The sequence below is a fragment of the Bufo bufo genome, chromosome 5, assembly GCF_905171765.1.
Source record: "Bufo bufo chromosome 5, aBufBuf1.1, whole genome shotgun sequence".
In the NCBI taxonomy this organism is placed as follows: Eukaryota; Metazoa; Chordata; class Amphibia; order Anura; family Bufonidae; genus Bufo; species Bufo bufo.
In genome coordinates this window covers 349088494-349110596 of record NC_053393.1, presented here as the reverse complement: position 1 = coordinate 349110596, position 22103 = coordinate 349088494, and positions in this window count along the sequence as shown.

Sequence of the window (22103 nt, the reverse complement as noted above, 5' to 3'; positions counted from 1 at the left end):
CTGAATGTTACAGGGATCTGAGGGAGGGAGTGATGTTATTTACATGGGACTGAATGTTGAGGGGGCAATGCTATTTACATGGGACTGTATGTTGAAGGTGGCTCGTGGGGGGAATTATATTATTTACATAGGAATGAATGTTGAGGGGGTGATGTTTACATGGGATTGCATGTTGGAGGCGGCTGGAGAAGGGGTGATATTATTTACTTGGGACTGTATGTTGAAGGGGGCTGGGGAGGAGGTGCTGTAGCTAGAGAGAGATGTATTTACATGGGACAGTTTATTGGAGGGGGCTGGAGAGATGGTGTGATGTTATATACATGGGACTCTATGGCGGAGGGAGGGAAATAGTGTTATTTACAAAGGACTATATTTTGGAGGAGCTGAAGGGAGGGGAGTGATGTTATTTACATGGGACTGTATTTTGGAGGGGCCTGGAGAGATGGTGTGATGTTTACATGGGTTTGTATGGTGGAGGGGGGCATATAACTACAAGGGGCACTGCAGGGGGCATTATAAATACTGAAGACACTTCAGGGTGACCAATATAACAGTAGGGGGCAGTATAAATACTAGGGGCACTGTAGGGGTATTATAAATCCTAGGGACATTATAGGCATTCTTATTACTACTGGGGGCTCTATAGAAGGGACCTATAGATCTGCCTTATTTCTACTAAGAGCACTATGGGGGCCTTGTTACTACTGAGGGGTCTGTAGATAGCTTTATTACTACTGGGGGAGCAATAGGGGGCCTTATTTCTACTGGGGGCTCTTTGAGGGTATTATTAATACTGGAGGGCTCTTCTACTAATGTGGACACTCTTGGTGAGCGTTATAATGGTTGGGGGCACTGTAGGGAGCAGTATTACTAATGGGGCATTCTTGGGGGGATTATCACTGTTGAGGGCACTGTAGGGGGTAGTATTACTAATGAGGTGTGTACCATTCAGAGGCAAAAAACATCTTATCTCCAGCATGTGACTGCTCATCTGGATTCCTTGTCTGCAGCTATTTAATCTCCACAGACTCTTATGGTCTCATCTGTTACTACTCATATGACTGCTACTGCTTCTGGCGCTAGTCTACGTTTGTCTCTGCCTCCTTACTACAGTGGTGACCCCACGTCATGCAGAGGATTCCTGAACCTGTGCACTATCAATTTTGAACCTTTACCTTAACAATATTCCTTCTGGATGTGCTAAAGTGGAATTTAATATTTCCCATCTGGAAGGAGAGGCCTTGGCATGGGCAAATCCTATCTGGGAGAGAGCCATTCCAATCGATACCAATATTGTTATTTTTCTGGACTCATTTTACACAGTGTTTGAAGAACCTTGTTGTGTCTCCCATCTGCTTCCTCGGCTCTTCTGCACAGTGCACTCTCTGTTGGACAGTATGCCATTGAATTCTGTACCTTATTCTCTGAACTGTCTTGGAATGAAGATGCTTTCAACACTACCTTCTGGAAAAGCCTTAATGGCAAAATCAAGGATGAGCTTGCAGGAAGTGAGATTCCATCTGCCTTGGATGCCTTAGTGACTCGACATCTGTCTGTCTATAAGATCCCGTGAATCCCTCAGAAAGAAGAAGTCTTCTGTTAGAGCACTTAAGCCCTGGGTGGCTCTACCTCTTGTGTCTGCTGATTCTGAACCCATGGAGGTGAACCATCTTAGGCTGTCGGTTGAGGAAAATGGCACCATCTCTATGCTGATCTTTGCCTATACTGTGATGGTTCCAGCCACTGTGTCCACAACTGTCCTAGGAAGTCGGGAAAGTCCAGTGCCTAGGGTCATTAGGAGAGGTGTTCCTAGGCAAAGATAACTCCAGTAGAACCTATGTTCTACTGTCATTTGGTGATGCTAGGTTCACCATGACAGCCTCCATTGACTCTGGTTCGGCAGGAAATTTCTGCATCAGGCTGTGGTGGATCAGTATTATATCCCAGTTGGACTACTCAAGAATCCCCTGGTGGTGACATTGGTCACTGGCGAATCCCTATCCAAATCTGTGTTATATGTCACCGAGCCTCTGGATTTTCAAGTTTCCCTGTATGTGCTTCCAGAACTGTCTCACCTTGTCCTGTTGGAGCTGCCTTGGCTCTGAGTCTATTAGCCTGTTCTGGATTGGAAATCAGGAGTGATAATTCATTGGGGACAGTTGTGTCTGACCTCTGTACAACCTAAAATTCACTCCCAACCACCTGCAAATTTAGAAGGCCTACCTACCGCATACCATTGTTTTGCGGATGTCTTCCATAAAAAAAGAAGCAGAGACTCTTCCTCATCATCGTCCATACATGGATCTACTCATCCTGATGGAAGGGTTTATCCCCTCTCACCCACAGAATCTCAAGCGATGGCTGACTACATCAAGGAGAATCTGGAAAGGGGGTTTATTTGCAAGTCCATATGTCCGGCTGGGGCTGGCTTATTTTTTGTAAAAAAGAAAGATGGATCTCTTCGCCCTTTCATTGATTATCGTGGACTAAACAAAATCACTGTTAAAAATAAAAATCCTTTGCCTAGTTCCTAGTTATGCCGTTTAGTCTGTGCAAAGCCCCTGCTGTTTTTCAGGAATTTTTAAATGACATTTTCAGAGACTAACTCTTTACATGCGTGGTCGTATACCTGTATAACATCCTCAAGATCCTCATCTTTTCCAAAGATCTTCCCTCTTACCGCAAACATGTTCAACTGGTGTTACGCCTCCGAGAGAACCCTATACGCAAAAATTTTAACATTTTTGAAAAGTCTTCATTACCTTTCTTGGGCTACATAATCTTTGATCATGGGCTTCAAATGGATCCTAACAAAGTTTCTGCTATACTTGATTGGCCCAGACCCAATGGACTAAAAGCTATCCAGAGATTGATCAGTTTTGCTAGTTATTAGTGTTGATCACGAATATTCGAATTTCAAATTTTTATCGCGAATATAGGTACTTCGAAAATTCGCGAATATTTCGAATATAGTTATATATATTCGGAATTTCGAATATTCAAATTTTTTTTTCCCCTTTTTTTTTTTTATAATTTTATTTTTTTTAATCAGTACACATGATCCCTCCCTGCTTCTAGCTTGTGGGCCAATAAGAAGGCTGCAATATACTTAACTTTAGGAGTAGTAGTGTTTGCGAATTTTGCTCTATATTAGTTTTTTTCGAATATTCGCTATATTGCTATATATTCTTGTTTTAGAATATTACGAATATTCGAAAAAAAGAAGTTATAGCAATATAGCGAATATTCAAAAAAAACTAATATAGAGCAATTTAGCTAATATAGTGCTATAATCTTTTTTTTATAGTTGTAATTTTTTTCCAATCTGAACTTCAGATGAGAAAAAAATGACAACTATTAGACAAAGAAGATTATAGCACTATAATAGCTAAATTGCTCTATATTCGTTTTTTTTGGAATATTCGCTATATATTCTTGTTTTAGAATATTACGAATATTCTAAAAAACGAAGTTATAGCAATATAGCGAATATTCGAAAAAAAATAGAATATAGAGCAATTTAGCTAATATAGTGCTATAATCTTCTTTGTCTAATAGTTGTAAGTTGAAAAATTCGCAATAAAAAATTCAAATCCGAAAATTCAAATTACGAAAATTCGCATATTACACAATCATTACCTTGCCGATTTTTCGAGTAAAAAAAATCGCGAATATTCGAATTTGCAAATATTCTACAAAATATTCGCGAAATATCGCGAATTCGAATATGACCCCTGCCGATCATCACTACTAGTTATTACCAACAGTTTATTCTGACGGTCTGGTAGAACGGTTTAACCAAACATTAAAAATTATGTTGAAAAAGGTAGTGTCTAAAGATGGGAAGTATTGGGACCTCCTTCTGTCCTATCTCATGTTCACAGTGCGAGAGATACCCCACGCCTCTACTGGGTTCTCGCCCTTTGAACTGCTTTATGGCAGACACCCTCATGGTCTCTTGGACCTGGCCAAAGAGGCGTGGGAACAACAACCCACTCCATATAAAAGTGTCATTGAGTACGTTACCCAGATGCAAGATCGGATAGAGACAGTGTTGCCTCTTGTTAGGGAGCATATAAAGGCAGCTCAGTGAGCCCAGAGTCGGGTCTATAATCGGCAGGCTCGGGTCCGGATTTTAACCCGGGTGCTCGGGTTTTGGTTCTGGTGCCGACTGTGGACAATAAGTTCCTGGCTAGGTGGCAGGGGCCCTACGAGGTACTCGAGAAAATTGGAGATGTAAACTACAAGGTACACCAGCCAAGGCGGCGAAAACTGGAGCAGGTTTACCATGTGAATTTACTTAAACCGTGGAAAGATAGGGAAACCTGTACAGAAATATGGCCTGCGGCCGGGTTTTCTAGGAGAAGAGTTACCGGCCCCTCTGTCTGATGCAAGAGAGGCAGCTACCACAGTAAAAATTGCTGACAGCCTCTCCTCTAAACAGACTCAGGAGGCCAGGGAGTTTGTTAGTCAGAACACGGATGTGTTCTCGGACCTCCCTGGACGCACTTCCATAATCCAGCATGACATTATCACTGAGCCTCAGGTAAAAGTGTGATTAAAACCATACCAGGTGCCTGAGGCTCGGCGACAAGCCATATCGGAGGAGGTGCAGCTAATGTTGCAGCTAAACGTCATTGAGGAGTCAAAAAGTGAGTGGGCCAGTCCTATAGTATTGATACCCAAGCCGGACGGGATGTTGCGGTTTTGTAACGTCTTTCGAAAACTTAACGAGGTTTTCAAATTCAATGCGTATCCCATGCCCCGGGTGGATGAGCTCATCAAGAGGTTAGGACAAGCCCGTTATTTTTCTGCTTTGAACCTCACAAAAGGGTACTGGCAGGTGCCCCTAATGGAGGCTGCCAAAGAGAAAACTGCCTTCATCACGCCTGAGGGGCTGTATCAATATAAGGTCTTACCCTTTGGTCTGCATGGCTCCCCCGCCACTTTTCAGCGACTAATGGACATTGTGCTTCGTCCACATCGTTGGTATGCTTCGGCTTACCTGGACAATATCGTCATCCACAGTACCGACTGGGAAAGTACCCTACCCAAAGTGCAGGCTGTAGTGGACTCCCTTCGGAAAGCTGGCCTAACTGCTAAACCAAAAAAATGTGCAATAGGGTTGGAAGAGACTAAGTACCTGGGGTATGTCATTGGGCGCGGAGTCATCAAACCCAAGTGAACAAAATAGAGGCGATACGGAATTGGCCCCGACCTCTCACCACTAGGCAAATAAAGTAATTCCTTGGAATGGTGGGCTATTACATGCGGTTTATTCCTCACTTTGCTACTCTAGACACGCCCTTGACAGGGCTCTTGAAGGGACACAAGTCAATGATGGTTCGCTGGGATGATCAGGCGGAAGAGGCTTCTTCGCTTTGAAGTCGGCCCTGTGCGGGTCCCCGATTTTGGTGACGCCCAACTTCAAAAGGGAGTTTATAGTACAGACCGATGTCTCTGAAGTAGGCCTCAGTGCTGTACTGTCTCAGGAAGTCAATGGGGAGGAGCATCCCGTTGTCTTCCTCAGCCATAAGCTCACCCCAGCCGAGACCCGGTATAGCATAGTGGAGATAGAGTGCCTGGCTATCAAGTGGGCACTAAACTCTCTCCGGTATTATTTATTGGGGAGAAAATTCCGCCTGGTGACTGACCACTCCCCTCTCAAGTGGATGAGCCAGGCCAAGGACAGAAATGCCCGGATCACCTGATGGTTTCTCTCCCTACAAAACTTTAAGTTTTCGGTGGAACATAGGGCAGGCCGGTTACAGGGAAACACGGATGCCCTGTCCCGGGTACACTGTCTGGTGTGTGTTCGCCCCCTCAGGGTTGAACAAAGGGGGGAGGTATGTGACACAGTGAGAGGTTTGGTCTGCAAAAACAGGTATTTTCCTCCCAGCATATGCTGCTGGTCTGCTTTACAGCCAGGTGAGGTCAAATACCGGACCGGATTTTAAATGCTGGTCCGGGTTTTGGCAGCACCTGACTGTCCTTAAATAGGCAGTTGGGCTCAGAAGCCATGTCTCTGTGTTCGGATCTGGGAGCCTTGTGTCTGGATGAAAGCTTGCTACCTGTTTGGTGTGAAAACAGGTTGGTGTTGCTATCAGCAAGGACTCTTCGAGGCAGAATTGCCGCATGGTGTGAATTACCACCAACACCGCAAGGTGACTTTTTGTTTGAATATGACTGCTTGTTTTGTCACTTGCCAAAAGTGTGAATAAAACACAGAACATTTTGATCGAAAGAACTTGTTGTTGCCTCTATACTGCGTCCCCTAATCCTGTCTACCAGAGCGAGTCCTCACAATATCCAATGACATTTATAGGACTAACTCACTGTAACCCACAAGGTACGATGCTGGCTTTCAGAAACTAGACAGTGGTAGAAAAGACTCTGATTAGCATGCGGTTTTAATATTTTTATTTAATTCAATCTTATATATGTCCCCATATGCTTGTATGAGTTAGGATCTTAACAATGATAATAGCATGTCATGAAACATACATAATTTGTGGTGATGTACTGCAGAAAAACCACAAGACAACTGTCTGATGAAACAGAACGTATGTAGTTACTTTCAAACAAAAAACAAGGAGAAAAAGTCTCTGGTTTCAGTTTAACATAAATTCTTACTCCCACTAAGTTCTTTTGTAATCTTCCTCAGCAGACTGCAAACTACCATTTATCATGTAAACTTTGTTTTTATGGCATTACTCTGACTATACATTTCTAAACCACAATAATACCTTCTATACCTCTATGGGAAGGAAAACACACCTCTGGCAATATCTTTTACATTACAATCATAATAAAAGCTGGCCAAGAAAAACCTTAAAATGAAATTAAAATGAGACATACTTAATCTGCAGCATGTATACTTAGATAATGCTAGCACAATCAGTCTTCAAAATGTCTTAGAACTCTGTGGACATTAACCCTTTCTTACTAATACTTGGAACTAGAGTAACATAATGGTTTGTTGTTACGTCTTAGACAATCTGATTTACTGCCGCTCTAAATGGTCAATTCCCAAAAGTAAAGTTAAGAAAAAGCGAACAGAATGTAATGCATTCCTTGTCTGTTACTTGTATTGTATTTTATAAAAATCTTTAAAATGTGCAGTATTAATTACACAAAAGTATCTTAAATATGGTAAACTCAGTGGGGAAGAACTACTATTGAAAATGAGCCAGTTTTTTTCTAAATTTGCAACACAAAACTGACATGTTTGCTTTCCACCACATTTAACAAGTGTTTTAGATGACACTTTTCTAACCTTTTTGCTGCCTCGTCTGACAAGGAGTGTGACTAATCATAATCAGAAAGAGGGTGTGGCTTTGTGTAAAACGTGCATATATGGAGTAAATCTAATCCAACCAGGGCTGTACCTAGCCTTTCTACTGCCTAAGGTGGAAACTACAATGGTGCCACTCCACCGCTGTTAAATTATCAATTTAACCTCTATCTTCAGCCCTCCTGTTATAAACATTACTAACTGCACTACCATATGAATAATATTGCTGACACAGAGTCTGGATGTATTTTCATACTTTCCCCTTTCTCCACTGTGCCACCACAAAACTCTTCTGTAATACACTGACAGGACTTATGAGCTCAACGCACATAATGGAGAGCCTGCCTGAGCACAAGCTCATTAGTCCTCTCAACGTATTACAGCGGAGATTTGTGGTGGCACAAAGGGGGGATGAATGGAGGGTATGAACATATATACAGGTAGTGATCTGGACTATGTGTCAGCATATTACACATCTAGTATTATAGTTAATAGTGCTTAATCGAGGTGACAGATTCCCTATAAGGGATATAAAAATTCTCTGTGTAGTCCAGTAATAAGACAGACGTGATACATAAGCAACCATTGCTGTTTATTAATTATATCCATCACATTCTGAATGTAATTATTACATTTTTATTAATGCAAAGGATGGAAAATTTTTAAGTATTTTAAACAGTTATAATTCAAAAATGATCCTGTCCAAAAGAATATAAAAACAGAGTGTGTGCTTTCCTCACTCCCAAATGATATGTTGATTTTGACTGTTGCTAGGCGTTCTTGCCTTGTCAGCACTTCTCATGTGTTTGTATTTTACTCATAAGGAAGCAATTTAGTAAATTATCGTTTCACAGAATCATGCAGTGTATTTTGTACAAGACTTAAAAAGGAAAAAAGAAAAAAAAACACTATAGTAATACACATATTCCATGTGTAGAGATGGTCAGAGTTAAATCCCTCTGCCAGTATCTTCTAAAAGACGTGTTTTCACAGAATTCTTGTTTTAAATCAGCAATTAAGTTTTATGAAATGTTCCAAATGAATTAGCATACAATGATAGTTTTGGTCAATACACGAGTAAGGCTACAGTACATGCACACCAGTAAAAGTCTATGGGGCTATTCATATGGCTGTTCTTTTAATGGCCAGTGAATAGCGTCCGTCCAAAAATAGGACAGGTCCTAATTTTTGCCGTTTTCAGGGCCGGACAGACCTCATTAAAGTCAATGGGACAGTTTTTAACGACCGATTGACAGGAGTGCACCCGCCTAACGGCCGTTAAAAACGGGTACACAGGCCATTTAGGGGTTAAAAAAAATCTCACCTCATCCAATCTGCGTGGTGACGTAACCACGTGGGAGCGAGCAGTGACGTTATCTCGCACCGTTCTGTGAAGAGAGAAGAGACTGCTGCAGCGTGAGCAAGTGGATAAGGTGAGGTTTTTTTTATTTTTATTTTTGGCTGTGGGACTCTATGGGGGCATTATAAAAATCATGGGGGACATTATAAAGCTGGGGGCCCTAAAAACAAAACAAAAAAACACACACACTATGGGGGACATTATTTAAGATTGGGACCTACATTGGGGGCATTATTAAAGCTAGGGGCGGTTAAAAAGATTATATACACCGTGGAGGACATTTATTTAGCTGGGGGCCTACATGGGAACATTATGAAAGCTGGGGACACTATAAAAAAAAATTATATACACTGTGGGGGACATTTATTTAGCTGGGGGCCTACATGGGGGACATTATTAAAGCTGGGGACAGTAAAAAAAAAAAAATCTTACACTATGGGGAAAATGATTTTACCTGGGGGCCTACATGGGGGCATTATTAAAGCTGGGGGCAGCAAAAAAAAAAATCCTACACTATGGGGGACATTTTAGCTGGGGCCCTACCATCCTGTGGGTGTTCTCAGAAGGGTGGGTCTAGAAATAACTGACAATCAAATTCATCAATTTTTCATGTCTGTTTTTAACCCCTTAAGGACTTAGGGCGTACCGGTACGTCCTAAGTTTAAATCGCGATTGCGGCGCGGCAGGGGTTAATTGCAACAGGATGTCCGCTGAAATCATTCAGCGGGCATCCTGTCACAACGCCGGGGGGGTCCCGTGACGGTTTGCGGCTTTTACCTTATCCGGCGGTTGCGGGAGGTGGTGCCATCGGGTCCCCATGAGGCTGTAGGGGGGACCCGATGGCATGGAAGGCAGTGCGATGTCTAAGGAAGGCATCGCGCTGCCTTCCGGTGACGAGCCTGTGAGATCCAGCCCCCTGGATCTCACAGGCCGGAAGCTGTATGAGTAATACACACAGTATTACTCATAGAGGCAATGCATTCCAATACAGAAGTATTGGAATGCATTGTAAAAGGGATTAAAACCCCAAAAGTTGAAGTCCCAAAGTGGGACAAAAAATAAAGTAAAAATAAAGTTGAAAAAATAAAGTTTTCCCCCCCAAAAATTTAGTTTCAAGTAAAAATAAACACAAACGTCATTTTCCCCAAATAAAGTTAAAAAAAAATTGTAAAGAATAGGGGAAAGAAAAGTATACATATTAGGTATCGCCGCGTCCGTATCGACCGGCTCTATAAACATATTACATGACCTAACCCCTCTGATGAACATCGTAAAAAATAAAAACTGTGCTAAATAAACAATTTTTTTGTCACCTTACATCACAAAAAGTACAACAGCAAGCGATCAAAAAGGCGTTTGCCCACCAAAATAGTACCAATCTAACCGTCACCTCATCCCGCAAAAAATGAGCCCCTACCTGAGACAATCCTCCAAAAAATAAAAAAAACTATAAAAAAAACTATGGCTCAGAATATGGAGACACTAAAAGATCTTTTTTTTGTTTAAAAAAACTTACATAAATAAAAAAAAGTATACATATTAGGTATCGCCACATCCGTATAGACCGGCTCTATAAAAATATCATATGACCTAACCCCTCAGATGAACAGCGTAAAAAATAAAAAATAAAAACTGTGCTAAATAAACCATTTTTTGTCACCTTACATCACAAAAAGTGTAATAGCAAGCGATCAAAAAGTCACACGCACCCCAAAATAGTGCCAATAAAATCGTCATCTCATCCCACAAAAATCATACCCTACCCAAGGTAATCGCCCAAAAACTGAAAAAATTATGGCTCTCAGACTATGGAAACACTGAAACATTATTTTTTTTGTTTCAAAAAATAAATCATTGTGTAAAACTTACATAAATAAAAAAAAGTATACATATTAGGTATCGCCGCATCCATGACAACCTGCTCTATAAAAATACAACATGATCTAACCTGTCAGATGAATGTTGTAAATAACAAAAAATAAAAACGGTGCCAAAACAGCTATTCGAAAATTGAGCCATATAGTGTCAAATTCAAACGGATCCGTCCCCATTGACTTACATTGTAAGTCTGGACGGATCCGTTTGCCTCTGCAAAAAGTGTAATATAAAATCTGATCCAAAACGGATGCAAAACGGACATTAAAAATGGACACACGGCCAGAAAATGGATGCACACACAGATGCAAAATGGCCATGAAAAACTGACATTGTGTCAATTTTTAACGGATGTTTTTTTTCACTGTTGTGTGCATGAGACCTTAGGCTACTTTCACACTAGCGCTATGTATCCGGCAGGGATCAGCCTGCTGAATCTCTCTGCATTTCCGCCATTGCAGGAAGCTTAGCATAATGATAGTGTGAAGCTAGCCTAAGGTCTGTTTCACACTGTCAGTATTTTGCATCAGTATTTAGTCAGTTTTTGTAAGCCAAAACCAGGAGTGGAACCTACAAAGAAATGTTATTATAGAAATGTTTGTGCCTCTTCTGTGTTTTAGACCCACTCCTGGTTCTGGCTTACAAATACTGATGCAAAAATACGACTGTGACGGTATCATCCGCGTCACCTCTAGTATTCCCTTCTCCCCTTGCAATAGCACAGCCAAATAATCCACAGAGCAATAAATCGCTATTATTGCTAGTATCGCTGGTATCGCCGGTATCGCTGGTATTGCCAAATAAGTCTATACATGAGCCAAAGCTGAATGCTAGAAATATTTTACTGGAAGGCAACACATTCAAAAAATACAATTGCTTTTATCCCCTGCTCCCATGCAAGGGAGACACCCACAACAAACATACATTAACCCATAACACAAAGGTTACAACCCACATAGACTCCTGCCCTCTGCCTGTGATATAATCATCGTACAGCATGGTTAACATAATCAACCCAGGCAGGAGAATACACATTGTCCTCTGTCCTGGAGACAACCGAGTTGTAATTCAATTATCTCTCAGGACAGAGGGCAATCGCCAATACACCCAGAGAGACAATGGAACAGACCTCACTACTCAACGTATACAATGTCCCACCCTTTACAATACACATAGACATGTAACACATCCCAAAATGGCACGAATTAGACCAGGAGTTCAAAAGTTAATAAACGTCTCTTTGGCCTGGCTGTACTCATGGCTTTTCTGTCCAAAACCGGTTCTACACAGTCTTTTGTCCTGGAGACAATTGAGAAGTGATCCACTTATCTCCCAAGGACAAGGGGAAGACTCCATTAGCCACATGGTAGCAAAAGACAGCAAAATACATGAACTTACAGTACAGACCAAAAGTTTGGACACACCTCATTCAAAGAGTTTTCTTTATTTTCATGACTATGAAAATTGTAGATTCACACTGAAGGCATCAAAACTATGAATTAACACATGTGGAATTATATACATAACAAACAAGTGTGAAACAACTGAAAATATGTCATATTCTAGGTTCTTCAAAGTAACCACCTTTTGCTTTGATTACTGCTTTGCACACTCTTGGCATTCTCTTGATGAGCTTCAAGAGGTAGTCCCGTGAAATGGTTTTCACTTCACAGGTGTGCCCTGTCAGGTTTAATAAGTGGGATTTCTTGCCTTATAAATGGGGTTGGGACCATCAGTTGCGTTGAGGAGAAGTCAGGTGGATACACAGCTGATAGTCCTACTGAATAGACTGTTAGAATTGGTATTATGGCAAGAAAAAAGCAGCTAAGTAAAGAAAAACAAGTGGCCATCATTACTTTAAGAAATGAAGGTCAGTCAGTCAGCCCAAAAATTGGGAAAACTTTGAAAGTAAGGGCTATTTGACCATGAAGGAGAGTGATGGGGTGCTGCGCCAGATGACCTGGCCTCCACAGTCACCGGACCTGAACCCAATCGAGATGGTTTGGGGTGAGCTGGACCGCAGAGTGAAGGCAAAAGGACCAACAAATGCTAAGCATCTCTGGGAACTCCTTCAAGACTGTTGGAAGACCATTTCAGGGGATAACCGCTTGAAGCTCATCAAGAGAATGCCAAGAGTGTGCAAAGCAGTAATCAAAGCAAAAGGTGGCTACTTTGAAGAACCTAGAATATGACATATTTTCAGTTGTTTCACACTTGTGTGTTATGTATATAATTCCACATGTGTTAATTCATAGTTTTGATGCCCTCATAGTCATGAAAATAAAGAAAACTCTTTGAATGAGAAGGTGTGTCCAAACTTTTGGTCTGTACTGTACATAACTATGCAGCTATTGCATAAAACCGGTGCATACAACATGGGACCGTAATCACAGGGTAAGAGGCTGGCAAGTAGTCCTCTCCAAGCCCCCGTGGCAACCTCAAAAGAGGGGAGTTTGTCACAACGACCAAATACTGACCGTGGAAAGAGGCCTAAGGAACATAATCACAGTCTACTTACAGATCAAAATGGATACATAGAGCAGCTATAAACAATATAACCGTAGAAACATCGGCACATTAGAAAAACAAATAAAAAAAGTGCAACTAACAACAGTGTGTGACAAGAAAGAGCAGTCCAGCATTCAGCATAATCTCTGCCAATGGTCTCACACATAAGGACTTTTAATCCATATACTTTATCAGTTTGGCAGATACACATACCGTATAAAAAGCAAATAAAGGCATTTGTTTCCTACAATAATATAGATGTTCTTTGAAAGAATGATGTAATGCACCTCAGAAGATTTAACGTTAGATGGAGAATGTTGGTGGAAGCTGTCATGTGAGCAGTATGGAGATGTTGCTCCTCCATCTTTCTGAAATCTTTGTCACCTTGCCTCGTTCTGAGCACAGCTCTGTGCAATTGAAAGCTGGTCTCCAGCCTCTGACATCCCTCTGGTATCCACTGTGTGTCGAGTCTGGAATATTCTATTAGGAGGAGGTTTACAGCTGATCTCTGCACCACATGTGTAGTTGTGGGTTCCTTCTGAGTCAACCACCTTACTTGGGAGCGGCTCTTCTCTGTCTTCTACTGATCTCACCTAGTTGAAGCTGCTGAGCTGCTACAGGGAGCTTCTGAAGACCTTAGATAACTGTTGGGTGGCACTAGATGTATGGTACTTGCTGCATTCAATCTTTCCTACCTAGTTTACAACTAACCTAGATTACCCAGGATTGTACGGTACTCCATTGACCTGTTGGTTTGTGCTGAACAATCTGTATGTGGCTGTCAGATCTGGTGAGTGCTACGTTGCATAACTTGCGGTGTAGCTATAAGGATAATTGGACATCATGTGTGCCTATTTGTTCAACTGTTTGAGGAGGTGTGACTTTGCATTGCAGAAATGCAATGTTGACATTGCTTCTTCGACTGATCAAACAGCTTATATAAAGTATGATTTCTCTGCTGAGGTTGTATATGCAAAAATATAGGGGACGACAGACTAGTGCTAAGGGTAGATTGGATATGACAGAGGAAAAGTCAAAAATATGAGCGTACAATGAGTAAATACTGAGGCGCTCTGGGGCATCAAAGGGTAACTATTTACCCACAAGACTCAAGAGAAGGGAGAGAGGATAAACTCAGGACACCAATCTCCCACACCTCTCACACCAGATCAACTTGTCAGATAGAACTACACTTAGCTGTCCTAGGTATGGACATCACAGACTTCCAGGCTGCATGGTAGACTTATATTTGGCTTAAAGGGGCTCTCAGAGTATTAAGAAAATAAAATTACTGAAATACTTAAATATTACTTTATTATAAATATTTTCCTAAATACCTTTCATTAGTTATAATGGCTAGTTTTGACTAGGGAGCAATCATCAGGGAAAATAAAATGGCCTTTGTACTATTAGTACACACAAAACCTGTTGTAATCACACAGGAGGACAAGTTACTGTCACGCTGGGTAGGATACAAGATACAATAGAAACACAGAAAACCATGAAACAAGTGTCTAGGCCAGAAGCTGTGGATAAAGGTCACCTCCCTACAAATCCCTACCAACTCTCCCTGGACTTCAGACCCTGAAGGTGGGAATAAACGTGCCCCCGTGCCTAAGACTGAAGAAACCCTAAGATCCCTAAGATAGTGGAAAAGAGACAGCCTGCTTCCTCAAGCAAGGAGGGAGCAGGTGTCTCCCTGACAGTCTAGACAGAACACAAGAGAGAAACAAAAGCAACTTATCTGTAGCTGAGCAGAAACAGCAATTCCTTCCTTCCTTCCTCAGAGCAAGATAGAAGCTATAACCCGCAAAGGACACTGGGAAAGGGAGTAATTTAAACTCATGCAAACGACCCCACCCAGTGCACCTGGAAGAAGGCGGGTACAACTCAAATCCAAACCCAAAACAAAACAAACTACACATGTGCTGCTAGCCTGGTAGACCTCCGCTCATAACCTGAGCAGGGCATGCCAGTACCCCCCCCTTCTACGGGTGACCTCCGGACACCCCGGCCCCACTTTATCCGGGTGGGCCTGTGAAAGGCCCTCACCAGTCGGCTGGCACTAAAATCCACAGCCGGAACCCACATCCTCTCCTCAGGGCCGTATTCCCTCCAGTGCACCAGGTACTGAAGGGAACCCCAAAGAACATGTGAGTCGAGAACCCTAGAGATCTTAAACTCTAAATTTCCATCAACCAGAACAGGGGGAGGGGGCAATGGCGATGGTTCCTACGGCTTCACATATTTCTTCAGTAAAGACCTGTGGAGCACGTCATGGATCCTCCAGATCTGCGGAAGATCCAGACGAAACGCCACTGGATTGACAACCGCAGATATTTTGTAAGGTCCAATAAATCTTGGACCCAGTTTCCAAGATGGCACTCTCAGTTTAATATTTTTAGTAGATAACCACACCAGATCACCCACACACAGGTCCGGACCAGTCATACGTCTCTTGTCAGCAATTCGCTTATACCTCTCACCCATCTTCTCCAAATTCACTTGGATCCTCCGCCAGATAGAAGACAAGGCAGAAGAAAATCTCTCCTCCTCTGGCATCCCAGAGGAACTAGTCCCAGAAATGGTACCAAACTGAGGATGAAAACCGTATGCGCCAAAAAAATGGCGATTTACCCGTGGACTCCTGCCTACGGTTATTGAAAGCAAACTCTGCTAGGGATAAGAATGAGGACCAGTCCTCCTGATTCTCAGCCACAAAGCACCTTAAGTAGGTCTCCAGGTTTTGATTAGTACGCTCTGTCTGCCCATTCGACTGCGGATGAAAAGCCGAAGAGAGCGAAAGTTGAATGCCAAGCCGAGAGCAGAACGCCCTCCAAAACCTGGAAACAAACTGCATACCCCTATCAGAAACCACATCCGAGGGAATGCCATGTAATTTCACGATGTTATCAACAAAAACCTGAGCAAGAGTCTTGGCATTGGGCAAACTAGCTAACGATACAAAGTGAGCCATTTTACTAAAACGGTCAACAACCACCAGAATCACTGTTTTCCCGGAGGAACTCGGCAGATCCGTAATAAAGTCCATAGACAAGTGCGTCCAAGGACGAAATGGAATAGGCAAAGGAAGCAGTGAACCAGAAGGTCGAGTGTGGTCTCACAAGCTGCTACGTAATCCTCAACACTATTACGTAACCCGGGCCACCAGAACCTCCGGGAAATAAGATCAAAGGTGGACTTGCCATCAGGATGTCCAGCAAGGACAGTATCGTGATGTTCCTTGAATACCTGGAACAAACAACCTCCCTGGGGACAAGAATCAGGGGCCCCCTCCTGGACTCCCAACACCTCCATCTCCAATTCGGGGTACAGAGCAGAGACCACCACCCCATCAGCCAAAATCGGAGCAGGATCCTCTGAATCACCTTCCCCCAGGAAAACTACGAGACAATGCATCTGCCTTGACGTTTTTAACCCCCAGGCGAAAAGTAACCACAAAATTGAACCTAGTAAAGAACAGTGACCATCTAGCCTGTCTAGGATTCAGATGCTTGGCAGATTGCAGGTAAGCCAAATTCTTATGATCAGTATATACCATAACGGGATGAGACGCCCCCTCCAACCAGTAATGCCATTACTCAAAGGCCAATTTGATGGCCTGCAATTCCCTATCTCCTACATCATAATTCCTCTCAGCGACCGAGAGCTTCTTGGAAAAAAAAGCACACGGAACCCATTTGCCAGGAGATGAACCCTGCGACAACACTGCTCCAACCCCCACCTCTGATGCACCCACCTCCACCACAAATGGCTGAGACACATCGGGCTGCATCAGAATGGGAGCAGACGCAAAACACTCCTTAATAGCCGAAAAGGCCTGCAATGCCTCCTCCGACCAGACAGAGAAGTCGACGCCCTTCTTAGTCATATCGGTCAGAGGTTTTACAATGGTAGAATAGTTCAAGATAAATTTTCTATAATAATTGGTAAACCCCAAAAACCGCATCAAAGCTTTCTGATTCTCCGGTTGGTCCCATTTCAGAACCGCCCGGACCTTTTCGGGGTCCATACGAAAACCAGAGTCAGAAAGCAGATATCCCAGAAACGAAAGCTCCTGCACAGAAAACACACATTTCTCCAATTTGGCATATAATTTATTCTCCCGAAGGATCGACAAAACCTGTCTCACGTGATCCTGATGGGTCTTCAGATCAGGAGAGTAAACTAGAATGTCTTACAAGTAAATTACCACGAACCTTCCCACAAAATGATGGAAAAGGTCATTGACAAATCGCTGAAACACTGCTGGCGCGTTAGTTAACCCAAAAGGCATAACCAGATTCTCGAAATGACCCTCGTGCGTGTTGAAGGCCGTTTTCCACTCATACCCTTCCTTGATTCTGATCAGATTGTAGGCCCCTCTTAAATCTAACTTGGAGAACACCTTGGCTCCAACAATTTAATCAAAAAGGTCAGAGCTCAAAGGAAGGGGATACGGATGACGGACCGTAATACGGTTAAATTCCCAGAAATCCAAACAATATCTAAGCGATCCATCCTTTTTCTTTACAAAGAATAAACCAACTGCAACCGGAGACTTAGATGGTCTAATATGACCTTTTGCCAAACTCTCGGCAATATACTTCCGCATGACCTCTCTTTCAGGTTGAGAAAGATTGTACAGCCGAGACTTTGGCAACTTAGCCCCTGGGATGAGATTAACTGAACAATCATAGACACGATGAGGAGGCAATTCCTGAGCCCCACCCTCTGAAAAGACATCCGCAAAATCTGAGAGATACTGAGGTAAAACCGTAGTAGACACACCAGAGATAGATGTGCCAAGACAATTGTCCGAACAAAATTCACTCCAACCAGTGATCTGTCTTGCCTGCCAATCTATAATTGGGTTATGTTTTGTCAACCACGGTAACCCTAAGACTATAGGAGCGGGCAAGTCCTTCATGACAAAACAAGACATGATCTCAACATGTGAATCACCCACCCTTAACTGAATTGAGTGAGACTCCTTTGAGAAAGAGGGGAAGAGTCAATTGCGAAAACCGGAATCTCTCTTTCTAAAGTGCAAGTACTTAGGCCCAGATTTTGAAGAAAAAGAAAATCAATAAGGTTTACCCCAGCACCACAGTCAAGGAATACTTCAACATTAAATGGAAATAGAGTCTAGCGCCACCATAGCTGAAAGGAGAAAACGAGTATTACAGGGAACTTGCATACCTGCTTGCTCCGACACCCCAGGGATGTTTTTTTTTTTCTTTATGTAAACCTCTTTGTGATTCTTTATCATCAACATGCGGTTTAACTAAAGGACAAGCAAAAATAAAATGACCACTTTCTCCACAGTAATAACATAGCTTTTTCAACCTCCTAAAGTTCCTATTACCAGAACGGAAAGACACCTGACCCAGCTGCATGGGTTCCTCCCCTACCCCAGAGTTACATGTCATATCACCCTGGGGAACAGGTGAGACGAAACCACTCACAGAAGGGATCCCTCGCGTGGAGGGAACCTTACACCTTTTTCTAATACGTCTATCTAACCGTACTGCCAAAGACATAGCATTCTCCAATGTATCCGGGTACTCATGAAAAGCAAGGGCATCTTTTAATCTCTCAGACAACCCCTGACAAAACTGACTACGTAGCGCGGGGTCATTCCACTCTGACTCAGTAGTCCATCTCCTAAATTCAACGCAGTAATCCTCTGCAGTATGTTCACCCTGTATACATGAACATGTGGAGTCACTGTGGGTAGAAATACATGGAGGCCACAGAAAATCTACTACTAAACGAGATAGGCGAGGCGGCAGATCATAATGAGGTCGTTATTATGGGGGACTTCAACTACCCAGATATAGACTGGGAAACTGAAACCTGTACATCTCCTAAAGGAAACAGGTTCTTGGCTATAACCAAAGACAATTACCTTTCCCAACTGGCTCAGGACATGACTAAAGGGACAGCCATACTGGACTTAGTATTAACCAATAGACCTGACAGAACAACAGATGTGCAGGTTGGGGGACACCTGGGAAATAGTGACCATAAAGTAATAACCTTCCAATTGTCATTCAAAAGATTTCTTAGGGTACTTTCACACTAGCTTTTTTCTTTTCCGGCATAGAGTTCCATCCTAGGGGGCTCTATACCGGAAAAGAATTGATCAGTTTTATCCCCATGCATTCTGAATGGAGAGCAATCCGTTCAGGATGTCTTCAGTTCAAAGATAAAACTGCAGCATGCGACTTCATTCTGGTTGATGGATATTTAGAGTTCGAGATCTCTAGGGTTCTCGACTCACGTGTTCTTCGGGGTTCCCTTCAGTACCTGGTGCACTGGAGGGGATGCAACTAAGTTTGTTCTTTACCATTGTGCTGAGGTTGTATATGCAAAAATATAGGGGACGACAGACTGGTGCTAAGGGTAGATTTGATATGACGGAGGAAAAGTCTAAAATATGAGCGTACAATGAGTAAATACTGAGGCGCTCTGGGGGCATCAAAGGGTAACCATTTACCCACAAGACTCAAGAGAAGGGAGAGAGGATAAACTCAAGACACCAATCTCCCACACAGATCAGGATCCTGATCAGTCTTACAAATGCCATCAGTTGGCATAAGTTTTGCCGGATCCGACAGGCAGTTCCGGCGACGGAACTGCTTGCCGGATCACTCTGCCGCAAGTGTGAAAGAGAAATAGAAATCAAAGAAGAGTAAAGAAAGCAGTAAATGACAAAAAGAAAGCATTTAAAATCACTAAAACAGGAGGGTGGCGAGGAAAACTATAAGAAAAAAAAATACAATATATAAAAAACAAATAAAAGCAGTCAAACTAGAGACAGAGAGATTAATTGCCAATGAGAGCAAAACTAACCCTAAAAAGTTCTTCAATTATATAAATGGTAAAAGTATAAATCTGAAGGTGTCGGCCCTTTACAGAGTAATGAGGGGGAGTTGCAGAGAGCAATGAGGAGAAAGCAAAGCTATTAAATATTTTTTCTCCCCTGTATTCACTATGGAAAATAAACTGTCAGATTATATGCAGAATGTAAAAGTAAATTCCCCATTAAAAGTGCCCTGTCTGACCCAGGAAGAAGTACAGCAGCATCTTAAAAAGATTAAAATAGACAAATCGCCAGAACCAGATGGCATACAATCCTAAGAGAATTAAGTAATGTCATAGCTAGACACTTATTTCTGATATTTACGGACTCTATACTGACAGAGTGTTCCACAGGATTGGCGCATAGCAAATGTAGTGCCAATATTCAAAAAGGGTCCAAAAACAGAGCCTGGAAACTATAGGTTGGTAAGTTTAACATCTGTCATGGGAAAACTGCTTGAAGGTTTTCTAAGAGATGCTATCTTGGAGTACCTCAATGAAAATTATCAAATAACGCCATATCAGCATGGATTCGTGAGGGATCGGTCACGTCAAACTAATTTAATCCGTTTCAATTTTATGAGGAGGTAAGTTCTAGACTTGAAAGCAGTGAATCAATGGATGTCGTTATTTGTCGTATATCTGGACTTCTCCAAAGCATTTGACACTGTACCGCATAAAAGGTTAGTACCGTATTTTTCACCCCATAAGACACACTTTTTCCCCCCAAAAGTGGGGGAAAAGTGCCCCTACGTCTTATGGGGCGAATGCTGGCAATTTTCATCGCAGTCTGCGATGTATTAGTGAGGAGGGAGGAGGGACTGTAGTAGGGGGGGAGAGCAGCGGGGCCGTGCAAGCACTGTACTCTGGTCCCGCAGCTCAGTATGTTCTGTATTATACGTAGTGTTAATCATCTGATCTAAACTGAATAATGATGCGCTCCCCCTGCTCCCCATGTGTACCAGGAGAACATAGAAGCCCAATGGCTTAGGTAGGTTTAGCGTAGGACCCGCCTGACCTGAGACCACCTTGGCGCTTTGTAGGCGGGCTCAGATGTGTTTTGATCAAAATATATTGGATAAGTGTCTCAGATTTTATCATATCATAGTGAGGACTTTGTCCATATATAATGCTTGCATCTACGTTACTAAGTGCATTATTATCTTATTTCTCTGATTTTCTTCAATAATATGGCCAGTGGCATCCGCAGATTTGTATATCATAGCGTGCAGGATGTTTTTATCTTAGTTTTTTCTGTGATTTTTTTTATTTATTAATGATCTTGTAGAAGACTTGCACAGTAAAATATAAATTTTTGCAGATGAGACTAAAATGTGTAAAGTAATTAACATGGAAGAGGACAGTATACTGCTACAGATGGACCTGGATAGATTGGAGGCTTTGGCAGAGAAGTGGCAGATGAGGTTTAACACTGACAAATGTAAGGTTATGCATATGGGAAGGAATAATGCAAGTTACCCGTACATACTAAATGGTAAAACACTTTGTAACAATGACATGGAAAAGGACCTAGGAATTTTGGTGAACAGCAAACTAAGCTGTAGAAACCAGTGTCAGGCAGCTGCTGCCAAGGCCAATAAGATAATGGGTTGCATCGAAAGGGGCATAGATGCCCGTGATGAGAACATTGTGCTACCACTCTACAAATCATTAGTCAGACCACACATGGAGTACTGTGTACAGTTCTAGGCTCCTGTGAACAAGGCAGACATAGCGGAGCTGGAGAGGGTTCAGAGGAAGGCAACTAAAGTAATAACTGGGGTAAAAATTGGGGTTATTCACTTTAGAAAATAGATGACTGAGGGGAGATTTAATAACTATGTATAAATATTAGTGATGATCGAGCATGCTCAGCCGAACACCTGTTCGGCTCGAGCATCTCGATGCTCGGCACATGGCGGTACTCGTCCGAGTACCGCATGTGCTCGAGCGCAATGCTCAAGTCTCCTCCACGCATGTTTCTTGGCTGCTATGCAGCCAATAAACGTGCAGGTAAGTACTGCCCTTCACTGTAATGCCGTAGCCATGTTGGCTGCTGGCCTTACAGTGATTGGCTGGTTGGAACGCATCATCGGGTGCTCTAAAGCACCCGATGACACATGTTCGGCTCAGTGTTAGTCAGGGAGAGCTGAGAATAGGAAGGGAAAGACAGTGTAGGGAGTGTTATTGAAAGTTTAT